This window comes from Pseudopipra pipra, chromosome Z, assembly GCF_036250125.1.
Source record: "Pseudopipra pipra isolate bDixPip1 chromosome Z, bDixPip1.hap1, whole genome shotgun sequence".
Lineage (NCBI taxonomy): Eukaryota > Metazoa > Chordata > Aves > Passeriformes > Pipridae > Pseudopipra > Pseudopipra pipra.
Window position 1 is genome coordinate 64016125 of NC_087581.1, and position 19943 is coordinate 64036067.

Genomic DNA, 19943 nt, shown 5'->3' on the forward strand with positions numbered 1-19943 from the left:
TAATCATGTCAAACCTTTGCGCCTCATGTTGGGCACCAAAAAAGACAGTTGTGTTTTAACCCCTGTTGGAAAATAAGCATCACAGAGCTACATTTTCATTTGCTATCTTCTCTTTTCTCTCTCCTTTTCTCTTTTTCTTTTTTTTCTTCCCTTTTTTTTTTTTTTAAATTTTTCCCTCCACAGTGTTGGATCTAGAGCCTTATTTTTTAAAAAATGGAAAGATGAGGTTCTAAAATAATGAGTTACAGGAACATGAGCTTTGCTACACAATGCATCAAAATGAAGGTTCAGTAAAAAAGTCTAATATAATCATGAAGGGATTGCATTTTTCTTTTTCAGATTTCATGATTTAAGAGTGGATGTGACAAATAGGACAAGACTTATCAGCCCATGAATTAGTTAAAGCTGTTCCATCCATTTAAGAATAATGACATATATATGATCTGTGACCTACTTGCCAACCAAAAGAATAAAATATACATACATCTCACCTTTTCCATGTAGAGAAAAAGATTCCTAACATTTGTGAACATGAGACTAAAAGAATTCAATTTTTAACTGTCTTGCAACATAACAACAAACAATAATAGGAGATATATTCAGATCTGTTTATTTTATCACAGAGATTATAAATAACATACCTTACGACTTAGTGGGTTCAAGTCCTAGAGACGATCACTGCACCTTTGGAAATAAAATTCACCTGTTAAAATTATTACAACTAATTAAGTTTAGGGTAAAAATTCCTGTCATTTGAAATCTTTTACTTAGTACAGTTTGCAAGCATCTTTAGTACCAAGCTCTTTTCTCGTTTCCAGGTACGTTCAAGAGATGAGTGCAATTTTTTCAGTCCCTTAGTTCCTTTTTTGAGGTTTCCAAGAAGCAGGCTTGCTGTAATATACATTCCTCCCCACTTCAGCTTTCCTGCCTGGATTTCAGCTCATTTTGTATTACAGAGCCTAGCGAGAAATCTTTCTAAAGCAACTATTTTATGAAGCAGGTATCAACTGTATTTTGTAGTCCCTCTGTAGCACTGATTCTGGTTACTACGGCAGCAGTTAACCAACAAACTGCTCAAAAATAAATACTAATCTTACAGATGACAGAAAATAAATACCTAGCACCAACCTCTTACTCAGCTTTTGTGGAATGAAGGGGAATATAACAGTTGGACTTTTAGTTTAACAATACTGGTGTCAGCACATTGGACAAAGCACTATAGGCAGAGCACTGGGAACACTGTGCTTTGCAGAGGAACACCTGGATAAGCCTTTTCTCATTCTAACTCCTGTTTTGCACACATGTGAAAGATATCACACTCTTTCATACTCTATTGTGGAAGAATCACTGGTGCAGATCCTTTTCTCCTCTATGTCTACAATGATTTTAGAAAAGTAATAGCAAATTATAGTACTTAATTATTTAACCCCTTGAGTTCAAGACATTAAAGCCCCATTGACAAACAGACAATGCCAGCATATTTTTTCCTGAGAGATTAGGAAGAGGCTCACTCCTACGGTATCCTGTCCTTGCCATCCCTCGCTCTTCTCTAGATATATAATTATAAACATCTAATTATATCTTTGTATATCTATACAGACTTATATATGTATTTATATAGCATTGGCATATTTTTTTTTTTTAAATTACTGCCTGAAAATATTCCATCCTTTTGAAAATGTCTTAATTTGTAACACTTTGGACTTACTACATCCAATTTTCTGGAAATGTGAATTTACCTGTCACCCTTAAAATATGATAAAGCTTAAGTTCAAGTATTCTTCTGTTATTCTACTACAGAGCTTGCCTTATTACAATATAGGTAGTACAACCATCCTATTCACCTTATTTTCACAAGTTTATCTGCTTTATAGCAAAACACAAAGTTTACAGGGATCATCCAAGATATTTTATTTAGTTTCATGCCATTAAATGACCTCTGTAGAAGCCATCACTTCTTACACATGATGCAACCTTCAAAGTAATCTTGCTTCTACACCTGTTGTTTTATTGGCTAGCACAAAGAAAAGTGTATTTTCCCAGCTTCAACAACTTGACTTGTGGTTATTAGAATTAAGTTCTGATTTTTCTGGTGTACTGAAATTGTAATTTTCTCTGTGTACAGATCAACATGACAGCATTTATTTAATTTTAAAGCCACTGAAACTTCTGATAAATATTTTCAACTGCATTAACCTGCACATAAGAAAGCAAACTTAGATAAGTATTGTTGCAGAAAAATAAAAAATAATAAAAAAACCCCCTAAAATTTGCTTATTTTAATTAATCATCTTGAAAATAAATCTGAAACAAATGTATTAATTTCAAGGAAACAGATCATCCTTCTAAGAGGAATGATTTGGGTAAGCATACTGACAGTTTTTGTAATCGTATGAAAAATGCCTTCCACTACAAAAAATAGGAAGCACTTGCATAATATAATTTTTAAGCTGTAATTCTTTCTTAATGGAATACATATTCTGTACAACCTCATAAACAGAGAACTCAGTGTGTTATCAAACTTCTTCTTTTTAAGGTTTCTTTCTGCAGTATATTACAGACCTCTTATTTTAAGTACATATTCCCAAATAGATCTTTTGCTGATGTCCTTTTAAAAAACCCACAACTTTTGCTTCATATTGCCTATAAAATGCTTTTCAGTCATTCAGAACTAACACCATAACAGTGGTTTAAACTTCAGCTGATTTAACGCCTAATAATAAAAAAAAATGCCAACTTTCTTTGTATCCGGTTGAAGTCAATGGAGATAAAGATTACCGGTGACCTCACAACTCCTGGTCCTTAATCTCCAGTTATCTTATTTTTTACTATAATGGATTTGTCTAATTGTTGACACAACCACATTGAATTCAGGACTACTCATGTGACAGTAGCTGAAACCCTTCAGTGATGACTACACTACATTTCACTAAGACACATCAGTTGTTAAAATTTGCATCTATTTTGAAATATTTATTTCATCAAAAAACCCTCACAACTTTCTTACACTTAGAATGATCTCACAACAGACCAACTTACTTCATGCACCTAGTTAATTTATTTCATCTCAAGAAGTAATTAACTCATTTTTGACACAGTTTGTTCAAATGCAAAAATAGAAATCCTGATTTGTAAAACAAATAGGCAGCAGTTACATATATCAACACATCAGGTCGTGGGATTAGTTTATTCCAAAGAGCAATGTTCATGGACCATCACTGGATTCTCTTCTGTCTGCTAACAAAGACCAAATAACTCTTCAAAACAAAATTATGCCAGTGATGGAGTAGAGACAGATCAGTGTCAGTGTCAGAACAAGAGGCACTTTGATGAATCATGAAGTATCCAAAGCAAGATTGTTCAGCTGGTAAAGGTTTTCCAGATCTCATCTGTCTGAAAGTAAGATAGCAGAGGAAAACCTGGCTTAAAATCATAGGATTTTAAAAATTTCTATGCAAATGATTCAACCTCTTCAGGCAACCGAGATACAGTGGGGAACCAAAAAAAAAAAAAAAAAAAAAAAAAAAAAGCCTATGTTATTAGGTAGTTGGTAGAAAGTTTCTATCAAGTGTTGTCAGATTATAGTTCTTCTGTCCCCATGCTTAGAAGCTGAAAGAGCAGCCTTCTGCCATAAAGTTGCCATTTTGCTGCTCCTCTGAAAATCTGGCAAACATGGACAGATTACAAGAGTTATGTGCATACCCAACAGAGTGAAGGGGAAAATCAAATTTTAGCTGCTCAGCATTGGTAATTTGTGACCAAGGAATGACCTGGTGTGGAGGACAAGAAGGTCCAGCTGCAGAAAGGGTTTAACGGGCTAGTCGTAGGAATGACAGGACAGAAGGACTCCCTGTAGGGAGTGAAGTTTCCCTTGGGCATGAGGCACATCACAGCGTTATCCTGTAGCAATCCATTGACCACGGACATGAACGCTCAGGGGCCATTTCAGGCAGCAGAGCCGGGCTGGGAAATGGATCCAATGCTGGGCTGAGCGTCCATGCTGATGATCATGGGAGTGCTGCTGCTGCAAGTGTGCATAAGGAATCGGCTCATGCCTCACCTTTGCAGACTCCCTGTAGAATGGCTTATGGTGGTAAGACTGTTCAGTGCATCATATATTAAATCTTTTATATTTAAGCACAAACCTGTGTTTAATTCAGCTCCAGGCATACAATTCCCCTAACAACAGACTTGTGAGGTAGTGGTCAAAAACATTCAGATTCTGACTGCACAATAGGCCGGAAGATAAATATGACGTTTCCACACATGGGATGGGTTTATCTCACCACAGTTATAAAGTTAAACTAATTTTAATTTGAAAATGAAGCTCTTGGCAGTTTTTGACACACTACAGATCTCTGCTGGGTTGTTCTGTGAATATTTATAAAACATTTTCTCGTATAAGAACAAAAGGTTATGTGTACTCAGGTATGCTTATTGTATGTATCCTATTGTATGTACCAGTAGGACAATATGAATTTCTTTTAACATAATCTATAGGCCCTCCTTTATACACTGAAAACAATGGAGAATCACTCAGCCTGAAAGAGTCAGCTAAGTGATCTATAAAAACAAATTTCCTTAACTAAAACCAATTAGGAATGTAATATTGAAGTCACAGTTCTCACAATAACTAAGAGGTAATTACTAAGCTTGTTCTGTAGCTGATAAACAAAGACTAGGAAAGAAAATTTAATCACTGATTTCTTGTCCTAAATTTAGATGCCAAATGAGATCATATAATTACAGATGAATGAATTTTTATCTGCATTTTATGTATAATCGTGTCTAGCATGCTAATTGCAAAAGCAAGAAAAAACAAAATCTTGCATGTTTATTTTAAGAAATAACAGTGGGGATTCACTTTTTGCGCACAAAGACAGATACAGTCTTGCAGTTACAGGAAGATGAAAATTAATCAGTCTCAATGAATTCAACCTACATCCACAGACAAATTTTGCATGAAATTAATCATGGATCACTGGGACCCTCTATCAGAAATCAACAGAACCACAGAAGGAATACATTCCTGGCAGAATGTGCTGTAGGAAGGTACATAACCAGCAGATCCCCATGCTGGTCCCATTGCATCCCTTTTCATGTTGTCCTGTCTTAAATAGCGTAAGTTCCTTATTTATCTCTACCTATACAACAACCTCCATCACTACTTCATTCTTAGTGACATAGTCACATTCTTCACTGATAGCTGCTTTTCATATTTTAAAGATCTCCAAAGTGATACTTTGTGCTTTTCATTTCTCCAAAATTTTGTCTGGGTCACAGCCACAAAAGAATACCTGAATACCAAAAGAGGAGCAGACTTTCTTGTGTGCTACCTATATTCTGCAGAGTGTTAATGTGACTGCCTAATAAAATCAGGTACCTCCCCTTCCCACCAGTGCCTGCTTAGCAGTGCATTTCAGCAACTAGATAGAAATGCATTCAGGGACGATAAAGGCCTTTTGTGCATGCAGGTTTTCCTTGCAGTCTACAAGCTTTAGTTCTTCATAAAATGACCCCAGGATCTTGCAGCAAAGTGTGAGAGGCTCACAGTGTCACAGCCAAGATCTCATCATTAAAGTCAGGCTTGCATAATGTTCTGCAGTGGAAACTGTTCCTTTTGGAATCTGGTTTTTTTCTTACATTTTGGCTTTTCAATAAAATGAAATCCAAACAAACTTCTAGAACCTATTCCTCATGCAGTATTGCAGACAACTCAAGACGATGATGAATGACATCTGCTATAAAGCTTTTTCACATACTCTTCAGCTAACCTATTTTTGAGAACATTATTATCAGAGTAATTTAACTGTAATTGAAAACACGCAACTGAGCCAGAAATTTGGAGGAGGGCAACAAATAAATTTCCATAAGCTCTAGCATCCTACACATCCTAAACTGTAGCAAGCAAAGATGAGGAATCAGAAAAATAAGTGTGTGGTCAAAAATGCAGTTAACAAAAGGTTAATTGAATTGACAAGTTGTAACGAGTCCCTACTGACCTTTAATTTACACATTCAGCTAACACTTCATACTATGCCAGTTCAAACTATTCAAAATGAAGCCACTGTACCTTTCTCACCCCCTTTAATATCATTCCAGAATTCAAATAATCCATTTGGATTACTTGCTGGCCACTGTGACTGGGAGAGGTAAAATCTGCTATTTATGGTGCAAGTTAAAAGACTGCCATAGCCATCCCATGCTCTCAAATGTAGATATTCTTGTTACTTACCAATTTACATTAAGAGATCAGTAAAGCTTCCAAGAGCAGCTGTTTCTAGGATACCTTTGTAATTTTGCCTCTACAAGTGCTGTCAGAAACACATCCCGCTCAGTTACACCAGAGTTTGACAGGTACCAACACATATTTTGAGGCTGTAAGAATGACTAAAACTTAGAGCTACTAAATACTTATTTTGTTGTCAGTATGAATCTTCTCGTGCTATGTTAAAACAACAACAAAAACCTTAATGGAATGAGGTGCACCTGGCTTGAGAGTTATTAAAGCAGGGTAAAGACAACGCCCTCCAGCAGTTGGTTATGAGAACAGCTGTTTCAGCAGTGTGTGTCAGCAGGACTAATACTGCAATCGTCCCTCCCAAACTACACATGTAGCAATTATGTTAACAATAACTCTGCCTTTCACAGGTTTTCTGGTAAACTTGGTCTCTAAGGAGAGTTTAGAAAGAACTAAGCTTCAAATTCTTTTCACAGCAGAGTTCAACTAATGGATGAAGGGATTATCAACATCCTACCTGTGTTCCTTTAGACTGGTTTTGAGAAGGTATAATTAGTAATGTCATTAGCAAAGACTGCCAGGGAACAATGATCCCATTCAACAATCATTTTTGAGGTTCCACAGTTTGCTTTTCATTCTACTTTAGAATGAAAACTAAAGCTGTCTGAATGTTCTTTTTTTCAAAACAGTGATGAAGTCTGTATGGAGTGAAGCTAAAATTTTGCTTAGCTCTAATTGCTTATATGTGTCAATCAACAGACTGATGGCTGGCCAACAGTCTCAATATAAGTAGTTTAAAGCAGTCTGACTATAAATAGTTTTCCTGACTCATTTAGATCAATCTCTCCACCTCTTATCTCTATTCATATTCCTCTTGTCAAGAGGAATATGAATATGGGTTACACACACCTCAGCAATTTTAATTCTGTTTGGTTTTGGACCAGCTCAGTACAGTTGGATTCATCCTAATTTAGCTGATGAAGGGACAGGAATAACAGTCTTAATAGCATTGTGCCTCAAAAGATATAAATAAGAATAACCCTACTGAAGGCACTTTAGGATAGCTGAAAATACAGCCAAGGTTTTTAATGTGGTCTGTACCGACAGTGCAGAAGAAGGAATAAATATTTCCTCACCAGAAATCTTGTCAGTTTCATACAAAATTATAAATCCATATCTACTCCCTGAGGGTTTTTTTTAATTTTTCTTATATCTGCAAATGCTCCATTAATTTACGAGAAACAAACATGTAAGATTTTTTCCTGGGAGGAGAAAGATATGAAGTTATATGAGGGTAGGAAAGTCTGCAAGAGGCAAACTGAGCTGAAATCAGGCACCAAATTAAGAAGTAGTGTATTTTTACTTACTGTCCATATTTGATGCTTAATGTTACAGTATTCTTTCAGGAAACAAGCTATTTTATAGTCGACATATTTTATTAAGCACAGAATGAAGAACTGAGAATTGCTGAATCTCAACTCTGTTTCTTTTCACATAACTTCAAACAAAATACTTTTTTTCTTCCTGTAATATCATATTAATAACCCAGGTTGCTTTACTAAACTCCTGAGAGCCTCCTCTGTGATAGAGAATTAGGCGCTAGTGCCCATGGGGAGAAGAAATTCCACTTAATTCTCAGATATTCTTCTATTGAGGGCAACTTGAGGAAGGGGATTGAAAAACTAATAAGGTAGGCAGAGAAGAGGTCTTGTAATGTAATGTAATAATTGTAACAATGTAAATAACCTTATCTAGTTTACAAAAAGGGTCTGGTCCGATAAGCCACTTACTCTTTGGTTCTTAGAACAGATCATATGGGACTCTTAAGATGCAGCCACGACATTAATTTGAGTCACCAAAAATTTTAATCTAGATATATGTACCCTCCCTACTCAACTCTAAACCAAGCAAAATATGTGCAGGTCTCAGAATCGGAAACATAGTGCTTCAAATTTATGTGATGTTATCCAAGTGAAAACTGATACTTGAAAGTAATTTACTGTAGTGGTTTGAACCACATTTTCCCCCTGAAGCTAAAAAAAGTGGTAACCCCCAAGGGATGGTAACCCCTGGAAGTTTTGAAGTTTTGTCCAATGGGCACTCCTGCAAAATGTAAACACAGCACAAGCAAATGGAAGAGACGAGTTGTAGTGTGGGTTGTTGGTAGGAGAGGTGGCCATGTTGTAGAGCCACGAGGAAGGGGCTCGGAGCCCCACAGGGGGGCTTTGGCCCCCAGCCCCCAGCAGGGGTCTACGGGGACCTGGAAAAATATAAATGTGAGTGAGCAGAGACAGCAGTGACAGAAGCAGCATCCAGAGACTCTGGCTAAGAGCCAGGACAGATAAGAACTGAACCAAACAGCAAATGGCATGCACCGTAGAGAGGACTCCTGGAAGGAGAGAAAGAGCCAGCAGCAGAGCTACAGAGTTTTGGGGGTAAGAACTGGACCAGACCCCCCCCAAACTCCTTGAAGACCCCTCACGTCCTAGAGGGAGGGGTGAAGTGCGACATGCACTGTAGAGAGGAGCTGAGAAGCTCAGAGCATCCTGGGAAGCTGGACCGGGACGGAGAGGAATGCAGAGGGGGGGGGTGACCTTGGCTCCCCCCTCGCACTGCTGCTAAGGTGGCAGCCTGAGGCAGGGCACAGAGGCCCTGCAAGGAGCTTGAATCTCCTGAAGATACCAGACCGTCATGAAGCCCCCTGTGCTCGTGACATGACCGTGGTGGAACGACCTTGTCTGGGGTGAACGAAGCCCATGGAAGACCCCTTGGTTGGAGGCGACGGGGCTGAGAGAGGCTTGGATACCTCCCTCGTGAGTGCTGGCAGAAATCCAGCTATCAGTTGCTGCATGCATGGTGAAGAGGACAGATTGCTGCTGTAGAGGATACTCCTGCTTAGAGACTGGAAGGGACCTGTTCTTCTCCCCTCCTGGACTTTTATTTGGAGGGGAGAAGAGATCTGATCCATTGTAAATACTTATGTCATGGTAGAGATAGTTGTGATCGTGTGTATAATGTGTTATAGTATTTATTTGTACAGTCATTGTAATATATTCCCTTTCCCCATTTGGAGTCAGGTGTGTTTTGTCTGGAAAAAACCCATCTCACATTGAATTGAGATGTGACAGGGGGATAGGACTAGGCAATTTAGATTTTGGGGCTATCTCAAACCATGACATTTGCCTATTTTGAATAATAAACCAACCCTACTTTCAGAAGAACTTATAGAACTAAAGAGCCTTTCATCCACGTATTTTTAGAAGAAATCCCTGGAATAAAGAAATAATAATAAACACACCCCCCCCAAAAACCAAACCAAACCAAAAACAACAACAACAAAAAAACAAGCCCACCCTATGCCTATAAAAAATTGACAATATGCTTCACTAATCAGATTGAAATTGTCTGGCTTCTGGCAGTTTAGCATAACCAGTTCATATAGGACAACTAAAAAACACAGAATACCATGTTCAAACTTGCCCATACAGATCCATATTGAATTTATAAGATTTGAAATGAAGAGCTGAACATGCAAAAACGTTCAATCCTCCTGAATACACACTTTTATTTGGAATGCAAAATGAATTTCTTGCTTATTAGAAATGAATTCTCAGCACAAATCAACACATGGGTGAGATTGACTGGAAATGGCATTAATAGAGCTATATCTGGAAGCAGCCCAGCTAAATATATCTTGCTTTAATGAAGAGAAGAAATAGTGGACAAAAAATACGAACGTAAAGAAGGAAGAAAAAAAAATGGTGAATATAAGAAAATCAGTCTCAAAACAGAAACAACCACATTGCAAACAACTCAAGACTTCAGTTTCAAATAAATGAGCTATCAGAGAACAGTGGGGATGGTAACATGTTAGAAGCAATAATTAATCAAAGATCATTGCTATCTGCACCTGAAAAACCACTGTGAATAGCTTCTAAACATTAACAAGAGGAACTGAGGAAGACCATATCAGTGAATGAGTTTCTATTATTAACAGGCATTATTAGAAAACAATAATAACTAATTAAAAGATAGCCTTCTAATTAAAATTGCTGAACAGGATTACACTTGCTATTGTTCAGCATTTTCTCCCTGGAATGGACAATATCCTTTTTAAGGGTGATATTTCTGTAAAAATAATTATGTTATTTAGAAAATAACTGCATGTGTCAGGGTTTCCAGGGAAGGCATATATGTTTTTTAGTAGACAAAGATCAGAGGTATAACAGTACAATTAAGTTTCATTGCCTTTTTAGAGGAAGATATACATATTCTCCCACCATGCTACATCGCTCCATCTTACATGTGTTATGTCTCCCACTATAAAGACAAAGAAAGGAATGTTTACTAAATCCATATTTATGCTCCAAACCCAAACATGAGCACCCAAACACTGGTATTGTGTAAGATAATCTCTTACTGTTTTGTGTATGTTGATTTTTATCATATCAAATTAAAATCAGAATGCCTTGAAAAAAGAGAGTCAGACACATTCCTGTTGCACATTTCATTTTGTTCAGCCATTATTGCTCTAAACTGATCTTAAAAATATCTGAGACAAATGAATTTATGTTTGGTTTGTTGGGTGTTTTTTTAAATCTGGAAGGAAGCCATTCATTTTTTCTTTTGTGGTGTCTGTGGTTACTGAGGGCCCCTCATGAAAGTAACCTGGAAGTGCTGCATGTGAAAGAACAACCCTGAGCAGGACAGTCTTGCTACAGGGCACATGCACCCCACTGGTGTGTGGGTCGATGGGCTGCAGGGCAGCACAGGAGCAGGTAAAGCCGCAGTGCCTGTTCCTTAGCAGGAGGGGTAAGTGTGTGGTGGGGGCCCAGAGAGCCAGAAAACAGGTTTGCAACACTCAGAGCCTGTAAGGGGATGTGATGTGGGTGCAGCTGTGTGTGCAAGCATGTGTAGGTGGGAATTGTATTGTCTTGGGATTTGCTACAGAAGGTGTCTGGAAATTTGCAGGTGTTTACTAAGCTTTTGTAAGTGCTTAGTGTTGTGAGCTAAATGTTTTTGTTGTTGCTATTGGTCCCAAATGTATAATTCACTGACTACCACCTAATTCTGTGCTGTTAACAAACAATTTTGATACTGATTTGATTTAAACCACTTCAGCAGAACAAATTTTCTCTCAGATCCTATAATGTGTTTCTTTTATCAGATCAGAATTACTCAACTTGAAACAAAAAGTCCATAGTATGAATACACACACTGTCATAACACAATACCTTCAATATAACAACTGAACATATAGTTTGCTCCCTAACCAGGTACAATTGCTGTGTAATTTCAGAGGCAGCCACTTAATCCTTTGGAAACCAGGTGTAATGGTAGTGTTCCACATGATTGAAGGTCAAGTATACATTCCATCAGTGACTGAATGGTATGCAACTGTTCCACTGATGAAAGCCTTTGAAAGAATAATACAGCTAAATAGGCTTTCTGTCATTCTTTTCAGATCCTACATACATTAATACGTGGTGTCTATACATACTCACTAAAATATAAACTTTCTCTTCCTAATACATAAAATGAAGTAAGGCTGTAGATTAATAATTAAAATTGATAATACAAAAATAATTCCTTTAATGCTTTTAAACAAAATATTCTGTGTAGTTACAGAGAGAGTTTTGTCTCTTTTCTATTCCCTTTTTTTTTAATGGTACATGGCACACATTTAAATGACATCTCTTTGAAACCAACAGCTTAAACTAGCAATTCTGCTTAGAAGGAGAGAAATTTAGAGTTGTTATATACTGTGTCTATGATGCTTTTATACTGTGTCTATTATGCTTTTTAATGGATTGATTCTGACTACCATTTGCCTTTGTTATTACTATTTACTTGGAAGCACTGAAGTAAAAACGAGGAATGACTACGATCTGCTAACCAGGAGCAACAATAGGAAGTGGAAAGAAAATGATCTGGGAGTGGGAGTCCCATCTATGGGAAAAGACTACAACAAGAAGGTGGCATCAGCAAAAGTGGAAGAAATCCAGTTACAAGTCAGTCTTTTAAAGGAAGCGCGGGAGAAGAGTTGATATACATACAGCAGAATGCAGTTCTCTAAAAAAACAGATGAAGACAAGGGCATTTTAGGAACTCATTTAAGTGGAAAACAGAAAAGAAAAAGACATGTTGGAGAATAATGTTAAGGAGAATAATGTTGTGCAATAACACAGAGGAACATAAAAAAGAAAAAAGATGTGCACAGGATGTCAATTTCCATTCCTTGGATGTTACAAAAGAGGTTACATTGCTTAATAAAGCAAAGAGGCTGTACTTTGAGGGTTTCTTGGGGGGTGGTTAAATATAAAAAAAATCAGTTTATGTTGGAGATGAATCTCTCAGAGAGTTTTTTTAGCCAACCAGCTGCTCTTCTTCATGAAGAGAAAATTGTTCTTGTTTCTTAAAACTTAAAAAAGCTTATGAAATGCTTTTAAGCATAAAGGCGGAAATACCACTGAATTATTTTATTTCTTATTTACTCATATGGCTTAATTTTTATTTTAAATGCACATTCAAGGAGATGTCACTCTGAAGTCTACAAACATTCAGAGGCTACCTCTGTTAGACATATTGAGGAGCCATTTATAGTTTGTCATATATTGTGATTACATAGGTTTTCTCAACACAGACATATTGTATTAAAAATCAAAACAAAGTTAAATCGGTGCCATCTGTGGTACAGAAGGCTTATGTGATTTGGCATCAGTTTATTTTAATATAATTAGCTCATATAAATTATAACAGCATAAGCACTACTGTAGTCTAGCACATAAGTCCACGCTAGACTAGTAAATGAGTCTACACTAGGTGGTTCATGGTCTTAACTAGACTGATGTGCTCTCCAAGAGCTCTGAAGGCACAATTTATTATACAGGGAGCAAACTGAGTAATCATATTACAAAACGACATTTGGTTTATTTGCCATCATGGATCACACTGAAGAAAATTCAATTAAGGTTATAGTAATTAATTCCCATTTAAAGGAAAAAAGAAATTCATAATAGAAGGACACTGTTTAATATGTATATTTGCTTCAAATGTTCAATACAGAGATGATGCAGTGAGATAACTTTACAGATCACCACTGTCTCTTTTAGTAATAATTTATAAAGCACATAAACAGAATTCAAGGTGATCGTGTATCCTAAGATGATTTCTGTACACTGGAATATCTGAGGGACAATAATTATGGATGAATCAAGAAGTAGAGGGCTAGTAACAGCTACTCTTCTAAATGGCAGCTATTACATCTGGATACTTGGATATGATCTCCATGGAAATTGAGAAAAAAATTTATAAATATTTATTAGAGAAAACAGAGTGGGAAGGAAACAGAACTTGAATTTTTTCCTTTTTACCCTACTTAAACTAGTTCCTCTGGTAACCACTGTTGCTCTTTCGTTCCTACAGTCTTCAGCTTTTTCCTTCAACTCCTGCAATTTTGAGCCCTTATATCTCTTTCTTACATCACCATGCTATTTTTAGAGTTTGTGCAACACTGATGTTTGTAAGCAAAGAATATTACATACTAATAAGGCTCCTAAGACACTAGGCAAGAACAGAAGTATTTTTTAAATAAACTGCAATGGTTCAAAGAGAACATTTTCTTTCTCTTTAAACATTCTATGCTAATTCTCCTCTGGAACTTGCCACCAAATGCTATCTTTGAAACACCTCAGTTGAATCTTCTCAAACCTGAAGCCACTTAAACTAGATCTGAAAACACTAATAATCACAGAGGCTGAAATTGAATGGACTGTAATCCTTTTCTTCAACTCACAAGGGAAGAGGACATCAACTGTAAGAATAAATCAAAGTCTTGTTTTTGAATAAACAGTTAAGTACTTGCTTGGTTCCAATTGACTTTGGTTGCTAATACATAAATTCATAAATTTCCTTAAGCAGGAGTGATTTGTTGAGCTGAAGCTCAGAAGCAGCACAGTGTTGACACTGCTAATGAATGAAAAAGCAATAAAAAAATTTGGTAGGTAACTTATGACTAACTATTTGTGGATCACCAAAGATGACAAACAAAGCCAAACTTTCTTGAATCTCCAGCTCATATTTCAGACACAATTATTTTCATTCTCCAAAATAATTGAGGAAAAATTTATGCTACTGAAAAACTAATATGAATATTTCTTTACATCATTTTTCTTTTGTAGGAAATATCAGCATATTCAACTCCTCAAGGAGAGTCCAGACATGAAGAAGAAACAATTCATATTTATACTGAATTGTTAACAAAGGAATTTCTTTTCCAAGAAGGGACAGACAGGTGAGTTTCCTCAACATCCACAAAGAGTGATAGATAAGCAGTAGTAGCTTATCTATACAGAAGATATGAATTTAATAAGGCATAGCAAAGAATGTGGGAGCATAAGCTTCTGTTCCCATTCCAACATCAACTCGATTTGCAACCTTACGCAGGTAAATTACTGTGTTATTTTGTCTCAGTTAAAATAGTACAAGTAGTGGCATGACGAGTGCAGTGAGGAGGAGAAATATAGTAGAGGTAGGAGGAACCTGGATACTATGGAAACAGAGGTCTGACAGCTATCTAAGATAGAAAGACCATACAGAAATACTGGATGGAAGAAATAAAAACAGCAATTAGATACAATCTAGTATGATTAAAAAGAAAAAGCCCAAGGTGATCTAGTATCAAATAGACTTCAAGGGCACTACCTAGGTAATTACCCCACACTACCCTCATGTATTTCAAAAACTTGCTCTTGCCTACCAGTCTTATTCATTAAGACTTACTCTACCATTCCTATTCATTATTTGTTCCAGAGGGACACAAAACTCAAGACAATATTCTGTCAAGCATGGGGAAACCAAACATTTGGAACAGACATAACAGATGACTGTGAAGGAAATAAGGAAAAAGAGGTGGAGGGCATTCAGCCTGTGGCAAACAGCACAGTTGAGGAACAAGTGCCAGCCCACATTCTCTCTGCTAGAAATACTACAGCCTCATTTCACCCGATTCGTTTGCTCATGCAAGAACTATAAGCTGTAAAGAAGAGATTAATTCATGCAGATTTGATACTAGTATATTAGTCTTATTTCAGAAGTACCACAATTGTGTTTCTTGAATAAATTAAAATCTTTTCTCACTCTTCAGATGGAAGAATAGTATTCAATACTATTCATTGGTTTACTCAACTGTGGTTTTTTTCCAGTGTGCTTCCATTCAAAATACAACAACTCTATTTTTCTCTAGAAAAAAAACTCTGTGGCCTGACAGAATAACAGAAGGCCCACAGAAATTATGCAGATCAGCACAGAAAAAGAAACTGGTTGACTATTAGCATGTCACACATATGGCAATGAAGTAGCATTTGACTTTAAAAAATCTCTTAAATAATTCTTTAACAAAGAAAAGAAAAAAGAAAAAGAAAGATCCAATAAATTACTTAGATCCTGAATCCCTTCTTGGACTAGGTTGCTCACATTTGCTTTTGAAGTCTTATTAAACTGGAAAGTGATATTTATAGTTAAATGCAGGTTTTGAGAAGAACATCAAAACACCTTGGGGAAGAGCTTTCTGGTGGCTTAAAGTGCCATGAGGATTCAGTTGTGCATATTTTCTCATTTGTTTTAAATCCTCTAATAATATGGGAAAGCAGTCTACTAGCCCCATTCTACAGATGAGAAGTTTTATTAACTTGGATTAAAGTTATGATATCTGTACGTGGGGGATGGAGTGGTGATTGCAATAATAATTCTCAGTTGGATAGAAGTGGTGGATTATGGTTATAAATATTGGCTTTGATTCTGTCTGCATAATAAAGTGCAAGGGAGCCTACAGACTTCTGAACATTTGAAATGGTGACAATTCCAAAAGGAAAGAAAAAGTCATAAAAAGTCCAAGGTACTGTCACTTACAAGTCAATGACATTTACATGCCAGTGTGGCACATTAGATGATCTTTAAGATTCATTCAAAGCCAAGCCATTCTGTGACCCTATGTTACTATGATATCAAAGTCTTTGGAAAACTAGAGGTTCAGAAATATACCTACATAGATTTAAAACAAACAAACAAACAAAGAAACAACAACAAAAAACCAAACAAAAACAAAAAGAAAAAACCAAAGAAAACACCAAACCGTCTTAAGTATCTACCATCTTTTTATTTCAAAAGATGTACCTAATTTGTTTTGAAAATAAACACTCTCTCTCAACCCTTTCCTTTGAGCCTTTCCTCTCTCTCTCTTTCTCTCTCACAAAGTCAGCCTTTAGAAATGCAGTCCATAGAGCTTCCATCACCTTTGGAGGAAGAAGCTGGCAGAAACTTGGCTTACAGAACTGCGTTGTACCTTGTGATCAGTACAGTAAACAGAATAAATCAATGCACTTCCTGTATCTCCCATCCCTCACAGCAGAGGATTTACATTGCTACACTCCTTGAAAAGGAATGTAACACTTTTTATTACATCTGCCTGGTGAGGAAGAAGGATCTTTGCCTTCATTTTGACCTAACTGTGTGTCTTACATAAAAGGAAGGTAAGAAGTATCATGCCTAAGACTATTCTGAGTTAGGGGCTGTAATTTTTCTTGCCAAGCTTTAAGGTAGAAGACTGTTTTCCAAGCTACTTTCGTAGTTGCATGAGGAATGTAGAAAGCAGTCCCTGGAGAAGTGACTTATGATATCATTGCAATTATGGATGATACACTTGTCTTTCTGCTCTGCACATCTGTGTTAACTGCCGTCAGACCTGACACTGGAGGGACAAGCTAGAGTAACCTTCCCAGTATTGCACACATGGATTATGGAATGCCAAGTATTTTAAGCTAATAGTTCTCACTGATATAAAGGCATTGCGTTATTGCAGTTCATGGAAAGCAAGCTCTATTTCAATTAACATTAACACAGTTTAGAGATGCTTTACTGGAAGATAAAAGGAATTGACAACTATTCACTACAACTACATGAAAGAAATGCAACAAAGTGTAAATTAGTCTGAGTCCCTCTTCATTTCATGGATTTTCAGCTCAAGAGTAAAGGACATATTTCCTAGGTCAATCAATGTCCTAATTAAAGGTTTCTCCAGCAATTTTTTGTTTTGTTTTGAAGATAATAGCTTTTCTAAAATATAGCTGAATTGATAAGCAAACATTTTGGTTGCTTTTCAGAACACGCTAGGTGAGGTAACTAAAACCAGATATTTCAGTCTACAATATGAAAAATGCTTTCTTGGGAAGAATTCTTTTCAAAGAATCATAGAATTGTTTGGGTTGGAAGGGACATTTGAAGATCATCTGGTTCAAGCCTCTCACTATGGGAAGGAATATCTTTCCCTAGATCACAATGCTCAGTGTCCCATCCAACGTGGCCTTGATGATTGCAATGATGTGTCAACCACAATGTCTGTGATAAAAAATTTCTTCTTTATGTGCCATCTAAATTTGCCTTCTTTCAGTTTAAAACCATTGCCCCTTGTTTTGTTACTAGTGGCTGTGGTAAAAAGTCTTTCTCAGGTTGGCTTTTTGGTGGTTTTTTTTGTTTGTTTGGTTGTTTTTTTTGTTTCTTGGTTGGTTGGTTGGTGGTTTTTTAATGTCTCCTTTATATATTTAAAAACTGAAATAAGTTCTCTGTGAAGATTTCTCTTTTCCAGGCTGAATAAATTCAACCCTCTCAGAATTTCTTCGTAGAAGAGGTGCTCCAGACCTCTGACCATTGTTGCATTCCTTCTCCGGATCTGCTCTAACATGTCTGTGTCTTTCTTGTTCTGGGGCCTCGGAACTGGATTCGAGTGGGGTCTCACCAAAGTAGAGTAAAGGGGAAGAATCAAATCCCTTCACCAGCTGGCCACATATCTTTTTGTGCAGCCCAAGATACAGTTGGCTTTCTGGGCTGTGAACCTATATTTCTGACTCTGTCGTAGCTTCAAGAGGGCCAACTATTTTCATTATGTCAATAACACATTTAAAAAACTGAATTTTACCACTTAAGTTGTCTCACTGGCACTCTTCAGCAGTAACTCCTGTCAACAGTAACTGGTATATGCCAGCTTCAGTTAGACACATGATCTGAAGCTACTGCCTAAGGATATGGGAAAGAATATATTTTTATATTTTTATTTTCGGAGAAAATAATGAAGAAAAGAATCAGAATCGCTAATCAGAATCATGGGAAGATGTTACTAAGCATGGACTAATATCACTCTATAAGAAAAGGCTAAAACTGTTTGCAGACTATCATAGAATCACAGAACTACTTGCATTGGAAGGGACCTTAAAGATAATCTAGTTTCAAACCCCTACAATGGGTAGGGACACCTCTTACTAGATCGGGTTCCTCAACCCGTTATCCCCCTCTATCTTTTAAGAGATAAAGGGGATCTCTAAAGCTACGAAGAAAGCTGCATGATACATCAGTTTGTTTTACAGCAGGAAACTAGACATAACTGGAGACGCTTCTTGTCCACTACATAAAGTGTTTTCTGATTAATAATTTTGTTGTCCATGACTCAATACTTTATTTTCTTAACAAAGTAGTAGTTAGAAATGTCCTTCATCCTCAGATCAAAGGTCAATTTAGTAAGATACATAGAAATAGAGATGGCTGCCAATTATAGAGAAATTTTCTTCCAGATAGTTAAACTTCTAAAACAAAGTAGGGAATATTTTAAACTATTGATGAAAGAAAGACTATTAAATATTGAAATCATCAGTAGTCAAAATATTAAAGGATGAAATATTTAATTTGAACTAGTATCAAAGACCTGGATGCTTATCTTAAGTTTATTTATCTAAATTTTCTGCATCTGCAAATTTCCTGAAATTTCAAGAGATGAAACATCATAAGGCGTATTACAAGGAGGATGCATCTGCAGTCTCCTGAATGTGTCTTCAATACCAGTAAGGAATTGCAGAAAAATGTAACCTTTATTGAAAAAATGCAGCAAGGTACATATGATGTCATCTACCCTATAAGACTGTAAGTTATATTGATTGAAACTTGATTCAAAGGAATGAAAAGACACTGTTTAATCACACCAACACTATTTGTTTAAAATTTGTTTTCCTTATTTATATTAAATTTTCAATGCTTTCCTTCCTGAAGGAAGCATCCGATTTATGTTCAGGATAGATGCTAAAATCCAAATTTGGGTATAAATAACAAGGTTCTCTCTGACATAATTTTAAAGAGAATACAGTAAATATAAATAAAATTAGGATTTGAAGGACTGAGATGATTTATGACTCATTAAAAAAACCCCAAACTAAACCAAACTTAAAAAAAAAAAATAAACAAAGTTTTCAATCAAAGCCAGTTCAAAATGCTATATGAAATCTTTTATTCTATGCTACACAATATGGAAGAAAAGAAAAAATTCCTTCCTGAAGTAACTGGAAAAAAATATTTTCTAGAACAGGAAATTCCAAGGGCTTACTAGGCAGAACCAGAGAGGAAATAGTGGGTAACAGTGTGCATGTTACAAGAATGAACCTAAACCAGGAAATATAAGTAGGAACGGACTTAACATAAACAGAATTAGTAATAATTTTTTCTTCAGAAGATGTCAGTTTCCAGTTGACATTACAGTGCTTCGACTATACTGACTTCCTTCAAAAGTCCTTCAAAATATTTTGAACAATTGTATGGTAATTCATATTTTCCTATCCAGCAGGTCTACAAAGAGGATGCAGTACTTCTGCACAAAAAATATTGA

At 36.4% G+C, this 19943-nt stretch overlaps 1 protein-coding gene across 7 annotated transcripts in view; it reads right to left on the minus strand.

Annotated features, from left to right (window-relative positions):
* LINGO2 (leucine rich repeat and Ig domain containing 2) overlaps window positions 1-19943 on the minus strand; it is a 480597-nt gene that overhangs the window by 164254 nt on the left and 296400 nt on the right. For 2 of the 7 annotated variants that reach the window (XM_064641971.1, XM_064641974.1), the window contains one exon: window positions 642-684. The exons of 3 other annotated variants lie outside the window; for them this stretch is intronic. The gene's annotated coding sequence lies outside the window, so the exon portion shown is untranslated. Of the gene's footprint in view, window positions 1-14; window positions 103-641; window positions 704-19943 lie in introns of those variants that run through there. 2 more of the 7 variants (XM_064641972.1, XM_064641975.1) reach the window with 2 other exon arrangements.